Genomic DNA, 16158 nt, shown 5'->3' with positions numbered 1-16158 from the left:
TGAAATTAAAACCTTATGGTACATGAAAGATACTTTTAAGAAAATGAAAAGCCAAGCCACAGACTGAAGAAATATTTGCAAGGCACATTATCTAATAAGAGACTTATAGTCAGAACATATTAAAAAAAACAAAACCTTATGATTACTAGCTCAGTAATCATAAGACAAAGAACCCATTCTTAAAAATGATCAATAGGTTTGAAAAGATGCTTTACAAAAGATGATGTGCAATATCTTCTAGTATATAAGTACATGAAAAGACTTCCAACACTGTAAATCATCAGATCAGATCAGTCACTCAGTCGTGTCCAACTCTTTGCGACCCCATGGACTGTAGCCCACCAGGCTCCTCTGTCCACAGTATTCTCAAGGCAAGAATACTGGAATGGGTATCCATTCCCTTCTCCAGGGGATCTTCTTGGCCCAGGGGTCGAACCTGGGTCTTCTGCACTGCAGGTGGATTCTTTACCATCTGAGCCACCAAGGAAGAACAAGAAACTTCTGAGTGAAACAAAAAACTCTATATATCTTGACTACAGTAGTGGTTACACATCTGTATATATTTGTCAAACTTTCATACCAATTTTAAGTGAGAGAGAGAATGTGTATGTGTGGTTACATTTTTTAGATCTTCCTTATTGGCATATGGAGATATTTTGAGAAACTCTCCCAATCAATACAATTAAAATGATATAGTTACACACACACATAAACACACACAATCTTTAAACGTAATGCTAACCTGGCAAAAAGCATAGGCTCCAGAGAGCAAAAAATGAAATGGAAACTCAAACTCAGAATGGAAAATTAGCATCAAAGTTGGCTTTTACCCTGAAGCTCTTTGCCAAACGATGGGCTCTTTCAGCTCCCAAATAATAGAGATAGAAGGCAGAAATGAAAGGAGATAAAGCCTAGAAACCTCTAAAGATACTACAACTTAAAGCTTGAAGACTACATCTCTAGTGGAACGATAAAAAGAATTGAAAACATTCTGCCAGTAGAGAATTTTCCATTCTTGATGTTCTCACAGGGTGGAAGGCAAACATCTCTACTGATACTGACAATTTCTAACTAAAAGTGTGTTCTCACATAGATCTGCAATTCAAAATTTTACCTACAAATCTGGATAAAATGATCAACGGATAATATAGAGAGCACCACAATCATTAGGACTCCTGGCTAACAGCCAGAAAAGAGTGGGTGACATTACTCATAACATGGTTTAAATAGACAAAAAGAAAAAAAATATGAAAAAGATAAGCAACATGAAAGAAAGTGAAAAAGTTAAACACATCCTAATCAGATTTCCAGAAGGATATAATAAAAAGAATGGAGAAGAAACAGTAGTCAGAGAAGTAATGGCTGAGAACATTCCAGAATTGCTATTCCAGAATTTTGCTGATCCACAAATCCCAAGCAAGGTAAGTGAAATCCATGTCAGAGACAAAGCACTATGAAAATGCAGAACTCCAAATAAAACAGCATGAGAGAAGAAGTGATTTCATGTAAGAACAACTATTAGACTTAACTCATTTGGGGCAAGTAAATACACAAGTAAAAGCAAATTAGAAACACCAAAGGACCTCCTTAAACTAATAAAGAATTAATACCTAAGATCTTATTAGAGAAATATTAAAATACTTTAAAATCGGGAATAATAAAAGGGTATTCACTATCTGTCTCTACACAACACTGTACTGCAGACACAGGGCACCACAACCAAAGAAGAAAATAAAAGGTATAAATAACTGAAAGAAGACAAGACCAAACACTCACTTATAAGTTAAATACTTTTCTATCAGAAACCCAAAAGAAATTAAAATTAGTAGAATTAATTAAGGAGCTGGGCAAAAAAAATCAATATTCAAAAATCATTTTAGTTTCTAAAGAATAGAAAAATAGAAAATGCAAAAACAAAATGCAAAAGGTATTTGCCATTTACAAAAGATATTTTAAAAGTTCTCAGGGGGAAATTGATCCAAAGACATGCAGGATCATTATGGAAGAAAAATATTTAGAGGGAGGGCATACCACACAGCTTGTAGGATCTTAGTTCACCAACCAGGGATTGAACCCCATGGTAGTGAAAGCACCAAGTCCTAACTACTGGACCACCAGGGAATTCCCAAGAAACTTTTTTTTTTTTTTTTAAACAACTGATTATCGATTTATTAAAAAGGTTGATTTAGGCATCGGCAATGGTGACTTCCACCTCGACTCCCGGCTCAATACTGATGGAAGTGATCTGCTTGACAATTTCAGAAGGACTGTGCAGGTCAATGAGTCGCTTGTGGATCCTCATTTGGAATCGATCCCAAGTCTTAGAACCTTCACCACAAGGAGTTTTCCTCGTAGTTATTCTCAGAGTCTTGGTAGGCATCCGAACTGGTCCTTTCACTTTGAGATTCTTTTCCTTCGCTCCTCTGATCAAGTCAGCCCACACCTTCTCCAGAGACTTCATGTTGGGGCTGGTGAGGGTGATCCTAATCCGGTGAATGGCCACCTCTGGCTCCACTGGAGTCTTGCCGGTGTCTTTAAAGGCCATGGCTGCAGTGTGGCTTCCTGACCGACTTGTTCCTCGGCGAGAGCGAACAGCGGTGAGTCAGGAGCAGGAGCGGGCGGCACAAAAGTCCGCAGCAGCCGAGACCGCGTCTTCCTCAAAGAGCCCAAGAAACTTTTAAATGTTACTGCTAAGTCATTTCAGTTGTGTCCGACTCTGTGCGACCCCATAGACGGCAGCCCACCAGGCTCCCCCATCCCTGGGATTCTCCAGGCAAGAACACTGGAGTGGGTTGCCATTTCCTTCGCCAATGCATGAAAGTGAAAAGTGAAAGTGAAGTCGCTCAGTCGTGTCCGACCCTCAGCTACCCCATGGACTGCAGCCTACCAGGCTCCTCCATCCATGGGATTTTCCAGGCAAGAGTACTGGAGTGGGGTGCCACTGCCTTCTCCATAAATGTTACTAAATGATATTAAAATAAGACCTAAAGAGTCTTATGTTGAAAAATTGGGTAGGAAGACTCAATTAACAGAGATGTCAATTCACCCTAGACTTTTCTATGTATTCAGTGAAAAGTCCAATCAAAATATCACCATGGCTTTTATGAAATTTGATGAGTTTAAAATTTACATGAAAAGGAAGGACCAAGCAAAGCAGGATATTTTTGAGAAAAGTAAGGAAACTTTCCTGACAGGTATTAAGACTATCATAATCAACACAGCAACCGATTAGCACAAGGATAGACAAATTAGCTAACAGAACAAAATGAAAAGCCAAAAATAAGACCATGCATATAGGAAAATGCTCTATGACAGGGTTGGCACTGTAAATTCCTAGGGGAAAGACTAGATACTCAAGATGTTATAAGGGCAATTGAACATCCAAATTGGGGGGTGAGGGGAATGGATCCCAACTGTATAGTAGCCATAAAAAGCTTTTCCAGGTGGATTAAAGCTTTAAATGTGAAAGACAGAAATGTCAAACTTTTGGAAGAGAAATAACTCTGATAACAACTTAGAACAAAGACCTTATAAAAGTACATATCTTAGTATCTCTCATGAACACAGACTCAAAAATTCTAAACGAAATATTAGCCAACCAAGACCAGTAATATACTAACAAGAATGAAATATATTATTAAATGGATTGGTAGAATATTTTAAAACTCTAATTTACCATTTCAAAAGAATAAAGAAGAGAGATGTTTATAGCAATATATGCAGAATAAACAACAAAACTCAACATCTATTCAAAATAAAAACTCTCAGAAAACTAGGAATATAAGGAAACCTCAATTTAAGGGCAGCTCTAAAAAAATCTACAGCTCAAACTTTACGGTAAAACACTGTTCTCCCTTAAGCACTGAGAACAAGACAAAGATAATCGCTCCTCAGTTCAGCTCAGTTGCTCAGTCTTTTTGACTCTGCGACCCCATGGACTGCAGCACGCCAGGTTTCCTTGTCCATCACCAACTCCCCGGAGCTTGCTCAGACTCATGTCCATCGAGTCAGTGATGCCATCCAGCCATCTCATCCTTTGTCAGCCCCTTCTTCTCCCATCTTCAATCTTTCCCAGCATCAGGGTCTTTTCCAATGAGTCAGTTCTTCACATTTGGTGGCCAAAGAGTTTCAGCTTCAGCATCAGTCCTTCCAATGAATATTCACGACTGATTTCCTTTAGGATTGACTAGCTTGATCTCCTTGAAGTCCAAGGGACTCTCAAGAGTCTTCTTCAACACCACAGTTCAAAAGCATCAATTCTTCAGTGCTCAGCTTTCATAGTCCAACTCTCACATCCATACATGATGACTGGAAAAAACATGGCTTTGACTACACAGACCTTTGTTGGCAAAGTAATATCTCTGCTTTTTAATATGCTAGGTTGGCTATAGCTTTCCTTCCAAGGAGCAAGCATCTTTTAATTTCATGCCTGCAGTCACCATCTGCAGTGATTTTGGAGCCCAAGAAAAGAAAGTCTGCCACTGTTTGCATTGTTTCCCCATCTATTTGCCATGAAGTGATGGGACTGAATGCCATGATCTTATTTTTTTTGAATGCTGAGTTTTAAGCCAGCTTTTTCACTCTGCTCTTTCACTTACATCAAGAGGTTCTTTGGTTCCTCTTTGATTTCTGCCATAAGGGTGGTGTCATCTGCATATCTGAGGTTATTGATATTTCTTCTGGCTATCTTGATTCCAGCTTGTGCTTCATCCAACCCAGCATTTCACATGATGTACTCTGCATATAAGTTAAATAAGCAAGGTGACAATATACAGCTTTGACGTACTCCTTTCCCAATTTGGAACCAGTCTGTTGTTCCATGACCGGTTCTAACTGTTGCTTCTTTATCTGTATTCAGATTTCTCAGGATGCAGGGAAGGTGGTCTGGTATTCCCATCTCTTGAAGAATTTTCCCAGTTTGTTGTGACCCACACAGTGTAAGGCTTTGGTGTAATCAATAAAGCAGAAGTAGATGTTTTTCTGGAATTTTCTTGCTTTTCCTACAATCCAATGGATGTTGGTAATTTGAGCTCTGGTTCCTCTGCCTTTTCTAAATCCAGCTTGAACATCTGGAAGTTCACGGTTCACGTATTGTTGAAGCCTGGCTTGGAGAATTTTGAGCATTACTTTGCTAGCATGCGAGACGAGTGCAATTGTGCAGTAGTCTGAACATTCTTTGGCATTGTCCCTCTTTGGGATTGGCACTGATTATTCTTTGCTCACTTCTGAATTTGACCTCAGAGAGCCAGCAGCCTCTTACTGTCCTCCCCCTTCTTCCAGGTACTTTCCCATATCCAGTTAAGTTTTCTGCAAAGGCTTGCCTTCCACTAGCATCAAAGATTACTATGTCCTTGGTACATGACCACGGACATGTACCTCAACAATAGCTACTGTCCTCCCACCATCTCTGTAGGAGCCAATTCTGGCAGATATAATGTATACCATCTACCTTGTGAACTGTATTTCTAATGGTACCTATTAAACTGTGTTAGTTGCTCAGTCATGTTCAACTTTTTGTGACCCCATGGACTGTAGCCCTGTAGCCTGCCAGGCTTCTCTGTTCATGGGATTCTCTGTTCATGGGATTCTCCAGCAAGAACACTGGAGTGGGTAGCCACTCCCTTCTCCAGAGGATCTTCCTGACTCAGGGATCCTACTCAGGTCTCCTGCACTGCAGGCAGATTCTTTACCATCTGAGCCACCAGGGAAGCCCAAGTACCTACTAAAGTTGCTCCTAAAACTTGGCCATACTCATTAAGAGGTGGAAAATGCATGGCAAATTTTCCACCTAAAATCTCTAAGGAATCTGAAACCAAGGTTTCCTCAGGCCAAATGATCTAAAATTCAAGGGAATATGGCGAGAGAGGTATTCGAAAGGAAAAATTAACATTTGTTCAGCAACTACTCTGTGCCAGACATTTACCTATACATGCTATCTAATCCTTGCCACAACTCAATGGATAAAGAATTACCAGCACAGATAAAGAATCCAACACTCAGAAAGGTGTAGTAACTTTCTAAAAGTAGACAGCAATTGGTAGACAACGTTTTGAACTCAGGTCTTTCTGATTTCAAAGTCCAAATTCCTTACCTAGCTATATAAATAATACTCAGATTTGTACATTTATTTTTGCTAAAAGCAATAATCTGAAATTATAAAAATGAGGAAAAGGTAACTACTGAGCAATATGATGTAAGATATTGCTCTGTTTTGTTTTTTATACCACTAAGCAGACTGCGTAACAAGGCACCATGTATTAAGAGTTTTAACTGGCCTTTTGTTTGATTATAGGCAACAAGCAACTGGGAAATCACTCTCAGAGTCTGAATGGCCAATTCTGAAGGCTGAGTCCAACAAAACTATTACTCTAGGGTATCCCTTCTGACTATTCACCAGCAAGGAAAGAAAACCCAAGTGCAGTTTAATTGTCAAGTCATGTAAAGGTGATTTATCTAAAGAAAATTAGGTTTGCACTTTTAAGAAATTCCGATGTTTAAAATTTGTTAGGGACCTCACATTCCCTTAAATATTAACTAAAAAGTCTTGAAAGAGACCATTTCAATTTCTCTCTCCCATCTACCTTGGATGAGTAACAGGTATTTAAGAATGTTTATACAAAAAGAAATAAATATATATCAGTGTTTACATATGAATTCAATAGCTTTTCTCTTCAAACTTCACTGCTACTGTGAAATACCATCAAAAACCAGAAACATCATTGGTACGTGGGACAGAAGCAGTCATCCAACACCCTGGCCTTTCAGGTATTTAAGTGACCTGTCATCTTTCTGATGACTTTCTTTATTGCACTTCAGCTATCTCTTCCCTTGGTCTCCTCTTGACCTTCCCAGTGCCAAACTAAGACTCCCCAGTTCTAAACTACTCTAAACCCACTTTCCTATCCTTGGTGTTTGCTCACTTTACAACTCCTACATACTTGTTCTGAACCCTCATACCAATAGTCTCTTCATTCTCTCCCTTTATCAGACCTGATATTCTTCACTCATGCCTTTACCAGAAGGTCCATCATATCAAGACCCTAATGGCCCACATCTCTTATCCTTTCATCACCTTTTCGTGGAAATCTTTTATCCCTGAATGAATCTAACTATTTACTTTCTCTGTGCCTGCACTGAAGCTGATGTGCACAACTGGGGAAAAATTCCTCACCAATGTTATCCCTCTAAAAATTCTACCTGTATAAAAAGTCTACAGCATCAATTAAGCCTTCAATATCACCCAGCAATTGTTTTCTCACTAGTCAGCCTAGGAAACTATTTTAAATCTTCTCTAACATCCACTCAAACATCTACTCTCCATACACTCTCCTTTTTATTCTCAATATCTTATCTCACCATTCATTTCATCAAGACAATAGAAACTAACAAACAAGAATTGCCTCAACTTTCCAGCAACATTCATTTATTCTCGATGTATGAAACACCACTGGATATCTGGGGTCTGGAACCAGATCACCTACATTCTTATTCTAGTTTTATCCTTTGGATAAGTCACTTAACTTCTTTGTGCTTTGGTTTATTCATTTCTAAATTGGAGATCTGAGTAGTACCAGCTTTGCAGGGTAGTTGTGAGAGTTAACAAGAAGCATATTTGGAGCATTTAGAATGGTGCCTGGCACAAAGTAAGCGTGCCAAAAATTTTAGCCACTACCCACCACCATCATATGGGCTTGCCTGATAGCTCAGTTGCTACAGAATCTGCCTGCAATGCAGGAGGCCTCGACTCCTGGGTCGGGAAGATCCACTGGAGAAGGGATAGGCTACCTACTCCAGTATTCTTGGGTTTCCCTTGTGGCTCAGCGTGGGCTTCCCTGGTGGTTTAGAGGTTAAAGCGTCTACTAGCAATGCGGGAGACCTGGGTTTGATCCCTGGGTTGGGAAGATCCTCTGGAGAAGGAAATGGCAACCCACTCCAGTATTCTTGCCTGGAGAATCCCACGGACGGAGGAGCTTGGTGCGCTACAGTCCATGGGGTCGCAAAGAGTCGGACACGACTGAGCGACTTCACTTTCACTTTCACTTTGTGGTAAAGAATCTGCCTGCAATGCCTGAGACCTGGGTTCGATCCCTGGGTTGGGAAGATCCCCTGGAGAAGGGAAAGGTTACCCACTCCAGTATTCTGGCCTGGGGAATTTCATGGACTATATAGTCCATAGGGTTGCAAAGAGTTGGACGCAACCAAGTGACTTTCACTTTCACCACCATCATGACAACTACATGGGCCAGGCACCAGATGTATACAAATCTATATGCAATCTTTCCTCCTCCCCTTCTGGTATAACATAAGAGAAGTCTGTGCCTCCTCCAAGGCCAATACCTCCTCTCTTTCTTTCACCTGGGTTTAGAATAGGATAAAACAGAAATAAATACAGCCTAATGTGAGAAGACCCGGACGGCAAACATAACTAGCCCAAGGTCATAAGGCTATTAAAATGTAGAGCTGGGTTAAGAAATCAAGTCAGCCTCTATAACTACATCATTCTGCCTTCTACATTTCCTTCAGATTTGACAGAAAGTTCTCCCTAAATACTTCAGCTCCTGTTACAGAAGTAAAGCTCAGGTTTGACAAATGAGAATTTCCCCCAAAGTAAATACAGGCTTTTAAAGGCCTGAAACTACAAACATGCATAAAACACTCTAAATTACAGAAGAAGGAGTACCGAATTCTGAAGGTGGTCAGAAAAGGCTTCATAGTCTACAGGATGCCAACAGGAATACTGTGAACAGAAGTATGCAGAAAATCCCTGGCTGAGAGTTAACAAGGGGCAGGGAAAGCCTTGACAGTGAGAAAAAGTTAGAGCTGCTACCAGCAGGAAATCTCCTGGACATGACAAAATCTGTTTAATAAAAAAGGAGAACATATTAAAACTATTTGGCATGTGGGCCCAAATCAAACGGTACAGCATGAAAGTCTGGAGATCACCTGAGGACTAAAAGCAGCGGCCCTTCAAGTAGGGAGTTAGAGTTCCAACAGCTGTCAAGGAATCCTGATCCTTCAAATACTATTAAAGAGGTAATATAAAAGAACTTTAAGGAGTAACTGTGGAGGTGGCAGATAAGAGATTTCACTATGTTCAGAACACCTGGAATCACTTAAGAGACATCTGTTATCATCTGGGAATCAGAGATTAGAGTGCAAGACCACTGGTTTAGGTCAATTCAGAATAGCATTTCCATTTCTCTGCCCAACTGTTCATACAGGTAGGGCTACGGGACTTTGAGCTTTTCATCACAGCTTTACATGGATTCCTTATCATGGCACTTAAAACTATATAGTTCTCCTACAAATCAGGATAAATACAATAGATAATTTATAAAATTAAGACAGTGAGAATATTAAAAAAGTTAGACTATCCTAAATATCACAATATGCCAGGAATTCTTATATACAGTATATTTAATTCTCATGAGAGTATAATTATATATTTGACTGATTAATAGAATTATCATCTCTAACCTGATGTTTAGAAGTAAACTACCTTGCTCAGGGACATACAGTTCGTACTGAGATTCAACTCTCTATCTGATTTTGCCACTATACCTTTTCATATAGGGAGAGCAGGGTGAAAAAAATCACAAAATGATGTCCCTTCACAAAACTAGACCAATGGCTTACAGACAAAAGTCATCTAAAAACACTGGAATTTACAAGTTACTTAAAAAACAATGTGCTTAATTAGAAGCATTTTTGCCCAGCAGGCATGTTAGAAATGATCAAATAACGCAGACAAAGCAGTGGCATTTTCTGCTGGAGAATGTACAGCTGGCTGGATCAGCCTGGGTGGTGAGAACCCCTCACCCTCAGCACTGCTTTGGAATGCTCCCGGAAGTCATTCTGGTGGGCTGGGACTGGTGTTCTTTTCCATGCAATGCTTTGGTCACAGACATCAACCCCAGTAGTTGGGGAGGTTGAGAAAGCATGCAGGTAGCTCCCTCCAGGCCACCTTGTTAACTACCAGGTCGGAGGGACAAAAGCCCTCAGAGTCAGCACTGTCATCACACGTGCTAAGTCGCTTCAGTAGTGCCCGACTCTTTGCAACCCCATGGACTGTAGCACGCCAGGCTCCTCGTCCATGGGGTTCTCCAGGCAAGAATACTGGAATGGATTGCCATGCCCTCCTGCAGGGGATCTTCCTGACCCAGGGATCGAAAGCTGCGTTTCCTATGTCTCCTGCATTGGCAAATGGCTTCTTTACCACCAGTGTCACCTGGGAAGGCCCAGAACGATCGTCACAGAATGCCGTACTGCTCTGACATGAGAAAAGTAGCATAACTTTACATACTTCCATAAGCCTGTGCATTACTATAACTATAAAACAATGGAGAAATTGCAGAGAACAAATAAATTGAAAATGGATTCCATTCTAGGCTCTCTCTTCATAATTGGAGTCCCCAGGTTGGTTGCCAGGAACAAACATTTCTCAGTAACAGATTTCACTAACTTCTTAGAAATTATTTTTTCACCAACTTCCAATATGTGTTTCCTATACAAGTTAACTGCTCTGGATTAGCAAGAAAAATGAGAATACATTGTTGCAAAAAGTTAACCCTGAGGCTTAGAGACCCTGGGATGGCAGGGTATCAGGTTCTGAAACTCACTCATGAACAAAAGAGGTGTTCAATACATCCATGGTTAGTGGGTGAGGAGAATTCTTCAGCAAACTACCTAGGGTTGGTGTTCAGCGGTTAACCAGCATTTCCCTGGATTTGAACTCTGCTGATTCTACCCCAAGGTACCCAGATTTTAGGATCATCAACTGTAGGACTGGAGCTCAGGGAAATTTACGCTCCAAAATTAGATTTTAAAGCCACAACAATTGCCCCTTAAGGGCCTGACTTGTGCTGCCCTGGACCACTCTAGGGAGAAGCCTCTTTCAGAATATATGTGATCTGGGTTACTACCAAAAGCACAGCAAAGACTATTTTCATGTACTCACTTAACAAAGACACTGTAAGAAATTCTAGAGAGTGGCAGGAAAGCACAGCATAAGAACAAGGGAAATTACCTCTCCTGAAATCATTGTTTCTCAGTTGGCATCTTCACAGATCTCTACTCCTGGGTCAAATTAGATCTGATCAAGTAGAGAGTAGACCCATGGATGACACTTACCTTCAAAGAGGAAAGAACACTTGTGATGCCCATTTGTCTTTAAAGGTTCCCAAACATAACAGTATTAAGCTCTCATTTTCAGCATTAGCTAAAAGAGTATTCAAAGCCTTAAAAGGGAGAAGAGGGGAAAGGAAGGGAGCCTGCCGAGGCATCACAGCTGCCTTGAAAGCTGGAAGACCGCTGTAGTCACAGTCCATCAGTTTCATGCCTGTGGTTTCCTTTCATTCTCAGAGTCAATTTAAATTACTAATAATCAGAAAACCTACAAGACAAGACATCTATTAAAGACAACTACTAATAAAATAAAAACTAAATATCAAATCGGATCATGGTACGGCTGGCTCCTGGGTTATAATTTAAGCTTGCATGAAGTGCAAACTAATGCAATGGAGGCACTGCTCTGAAGAACAAAATTAATTGCCTTTGTGAGTTCTCCCAACTCACAACACTCCTTCAGGGAAGTTACTGCTTTGTTAACAAACAGTAGCCACTTAAAATCCCAGATGTTATTAGTGTCCCATACCTTCTTGGCAGGACAGAAGCGAAGGAATAAATTTTTGTTCTCCATAAACTATGCCAACATTTTAAAGTTGGGACCACTTTACTATAATCATATGAATCATAAATACAAATACATAATCTAGTTTTTAAGTCTGATACAAATAACTGTCTTGGTGAGTGAATGTGGCTACTTCCTATTTTACTATTCCTTTCACCTGCTGAAGTTACAATGTAAAATACACAGAGAAAGAATAAATATGGTTACATTATAGCCCAAGAAACTCTGCAGTGTTTGGTGGCATTTGACATAAAATTTAATTGAGAACATCAGATTAGTCAGGTGACACAGTTCTGATCAAGTAACCTTGGAGAAGTAACACCTTCTCTGGATCTCTTTGGGAAATTGAGAAGCAAAATGACTCTGCTAATAAGTGTGGCTATAAATTTCACGAGAGTGGAGATTTTCTTGATTACCACTGTAGTCCCAACACTTATTTGTTGAAAAAATGAATAGAGTCCATACAATGGGCCAAATTCTCACAAGAGGTATATAGGACAACTTCTCTCTTCCCTACAACACCAACATGAAAGGAAATGATTATCTCTATTTCACAGACAAGGAAATGAAGTTTAAAAAGAAACCCAACTGTGCAAGATCCACAGCTACTGGGTGGAGTGGGGATTTGAACCTAGGTTTGCCTAACACTAAAACCTAACTTCATATTTATTTCCACTAAGAGAAAAATAAGTGTTTCTGTGAAATTTAATTATTTTACCTATACCACACATCCCAAATGACTTTTCATCCACCCAAAAAAACAGGATATACACCATTTTTAACTCCTAAACCCTATTTTAGTTAGGGGTTTTTTTTTTTTTTTAAAAAACACTTCGCTTACATTTAAGGAATTGTGAGTAACCCAGTGGACAGAGCATTGCAAGAGCCTTTCACAGTCTCCCAAAGGTTGCCCTTTGGCCACTTAATTTCCTCCAGCTTTTGCCAGAGTGCATAGTTTATTTCCGATCATTCTAATTCACTCACTGCTACAACGCCAGTGTGTTGTTGGAATGGCCCTATCGCTCTAGCATGAACGCTCCAAATTTCTGCAAAGCAGCTACAAAAGCAATTTTGGAAACATACAACTCTTAACAACTCTCCCATCTGGTTTTCACACCGGCTCCTTCCTCCATAAGCCTGCAGAAGTCACAGGCAGCTCCTGTTTTCTGGGAAACTAGCTGTCTTTTCATCTTGCTGGGTGTATGTTATGTCTGTCTGTCAGCAAATTGGGAAATGGCCTCCATCCTGACAGATACATTTTGCAAAGCCTTAAAAGCACACACACTAATGTGAAGAAAAAGGACATTTTTCTGTTTTTGGAATCTGGTTATTTGCTCTTTACAGCTTGTGTGTCAAGGGATTGGGATTTCCCAGGTAGATGTACTAATGTAAAATGCATTAGTGTTAAGGTGGGGGCTCCCAATCCACCCAGGGCCAAAGGGTTAATACAAAATGACAGAATTTAATGACTGCTATTACGGTTGCCAGGCAACCAAGAGAAGGTGTGCCATAAAGGCCTAATTAATGAATGAGGTAGCAAGAGTTTCTGTTAACTTGGTAAGCAGTTCACAGTTCACCATTGGCTGGCTTTGCCCAGATGGTAATACTCTTAAGCTTTCTTAGCTCCACTGAGCAGCAGCAAAATAATGTGATTATAGTTGCAGCTCTGGCTAAGTTCTGACATCTATTCCATACTCAGTGCAATTTCTCAAATCAGTTGAAACAAGAGTCTCCTACAAAGATTCGTATCAGGGATTATATGCTTGCACTTGAATCCTCATACGTCCGGGTCCAGAGGAACAGTGGGATGGTTATTTTCTGAGCACTCTTCTGCTGCAGTAACATTAAGAATAATCAAAATTTACAGTCAAATCTGAATGCCATTGGAATTAGAGGATTTGTTGGGAAAATGTTCTTTACAAAGTAAAGGACAGATGACAGTAATGAAGGACTACAGTGGGAGTGTCCACAACTTGCCAAGTGTCTGTACTGATGTCTTACGTTCATTATCTCTACCTTTCCACAGCTCTCTAAGGTAGGAAATACTGCTCTCACTTTATGAGCTAAGGCTCTGAGATACCGTTAATAAGTATCTTGTTCAGCATCACACCCATTGCTGGAATGTGGCTGAGGCACGATTCAAATCCTGTCCTGACTCCCCAGCCCATTCTCTCCACAGCATGCTATGCTGGGGATGACATCGTGAAGACAACTGCCCTCCTGAGAGTACTCACTTGGTGTCAAACCAGAGCTAACACTTAACATCTATTATTTTATTTGATCTTCATCCTTATAACAATGCAGATTTTGTTGGAATTATTAATCTCCTTTTTAAAGAGAAGGAAAATGAAATTCAGATATCTGGCCCAGTCAGAAATCTGGTAAATGGGGAAACACTTGCACTCAAATCCTCAGTTCAAACCCGCTGTTCTCTCACTGTGCCACACTACCTCCGCTCTTAAACTAGGACTGGCTCTAATTTCCATCCTGAAAATGGACATTACACTCAATTATTCTATTTTCTCCATGCCACAGGCATCAATTAAATATGTGAACTTTTCTTTGGACAGTGTACCTTCTACACCAGAATGTAGCTCAAAAGTCCCCACCTATTCAAACAGGGTTAGGTCCCTGAAAGCAGGTGTAATGGATTGGTGAGACAGAAATAAAGGTTTTTCACCCCCCAACCCTTAGCTAAGTCTTGAAGAAAACAGAGAAAACAAGAGGGGCTAGGGGCACAGAAGAGGCAGCAGTCTCAGAGGGCCCGAGATCCTAAGGGAAAGTTCTTACTCTTTAAGGGAGGAAGGCCTGTGCATGCTGAAGGGCCACAATGGGGCCCCAGATGAACAAAGGTGAAAAAAGCTGAAGAAAGACTGGGACCGGTTACTCTCATTAGTGGGCCCGCAACTTCAAATGTCATCAAAGTAGAGGACCAGGTCAGTCTAGCAAAAGATCAGAAGAACTGCCCCTCCAATCCTTTCAATCGCCAAAATACAGTCTTTTCACTAGCACAGACAAATGTTCACTTTTCTTACTACTTAAAATACATTCCAACCTTTTTGGACTAATCATGGCAGAGTCAATTTCATCCTTTTTTTTTAATGGTTGGGCCCAGGATTATTTACAATTGACTCTTGCTTATCTATGGCAGGAGCTTCCCTGGTGGCTCAGATGGTAAAGAATCTGCCTGCCATGTAGGAGAACCCTGCAATGTATGAGACCTGGGTTTAGCCCCTGGATTGGGAAGATTCCCTGGAGGAGGGCATGGCAACTCACTCCAGTATTCTTGCCTGAAGAATCCCATGGACAGAGGAGCCCAGCAGGCTAGAGTCTATGGAGTCGCAAAGAGTCAGACATGACTGAGCAATTAACGCCTTCACATCACTTTTATCAATGGCAAGCTTTAAAATCCTAGACTGATTTCCTGCTGCCACTCATGTGTGGGCTGCCTCAGTTCTGCTGTTTGTGAGCGTACACGCAGGGAAGACAAACAATACTAGATAAAGCAAAATGGAATCAGAAAACTAAATTATCTGCCTTTGCCCAAAAGAAATGGCATTTATTCATTCAGTCAACAAATATGCCATAAGCATTTAAAGGCAACATGCTAGGTATTTAAGTATAACAAACAGGCCTTTTAGATTATAAGCCTTCAAGATTTAGAATGTAAATGATATTAATAGTTCTTCCAAGTGTATAATTAAGTGAGAACTATCTTCTGCCTCAGTCTGCAAAGCTCACTCACTCGCTCACTTACTCTAATACCTCAACTCTCCCCTTCCCTATCTCCCCCAACACAGGCCTCAGAGTTTCCCTTCTGTCCTATTAACTAATTCATCTAAAATGGAAAATAATTTCTAACACACACATCTGATTTTGCCACCCCCCGCCACCCCAGGATTCTCCAGGTCACTCTTTACTGAAGTCGGGCTCAAGTCCAAAAGCCACACATGGCATGTGGTGTCCTTGCTCTCTGATCCTCCCCACACAGGCCCACTCTGCTGCAGGCACACTGAGTGACTGCTGCTCTTTGCCCCTATCCCAATCCCCACCTATGTGGGTAACACACTCATCTGCCCTTTAAGTGTCATCTCACTTCTGAATTTATTAAGTGAGCAACCTTCCCCAAAGCTTTCTTGTTTTATATATTTATGACACTCAAACGTTACCGTCTTCTCTTACAAAAATACCTAACCTCTGCATTGCCTAGTTCATAGCAGAATGCAATAAATATTTACTGAACTGATATTTATTGAATGGATGGACTATAACTACAGCATATATAACTATAACATACTACCAATTTTATATAGCAAGAAAAAACTACTCAAGCTTGATCTTTGCTTGCTACCCAGATTGTTAAAAAAAAAAAAGAAGAAAATTCCAAATTTTCCTTCCTTCTTTCATTTTTCTTCCTTCCTTGAACTAGCTCACTAGTTCAGCCTTTGTAGTCTTAGCAATTAGTGCTT

General features: G+C 40.4%; 1 protein-coding gene and 1 pseudogene across 27 annotated transcripts in view; both read right to left on the bottom strand.

The window, feature by feature from the left end:
- Nucleotides 1-16158, bottom strand: part of DENND1A (DENN domain containing 1A) — a 533371-nt gene that overhangs the window by 306456 nt on the left and 210757 nt on the right. The gene's annotated exons all lie outside the window — the stretch shown is intronic.
- LOC147362563 (small ribosomal subunit protein uS10 pseudogene) lies at nt 1843-2663 on the bottom strand (annotated as a pseudogene). Its single transcript, XR_015136362.1, has one exon. The product of XR_015136362.1 is annotated as a small ribosomal subunit protein uS10 pseudogene (transcript).

Source organism: Bos grunniens, chromosome 11 (assembly GCF_055505025.1).
Source record: "Bos grunniens cultivar Pamir isolate PY7600 chromosome 11, Bosgru_T2T1.0, whole genome shotgun sequence".
Taxonomy (NCBI): Eukaryota; Metazoa; Chordata; class Mammalia; order Artiodactyla; family Bovidae; genus Bos; species Bos grunniens.
This window is presented reverse-complemented; position numbering and strand designations above follow the sequence as displayed.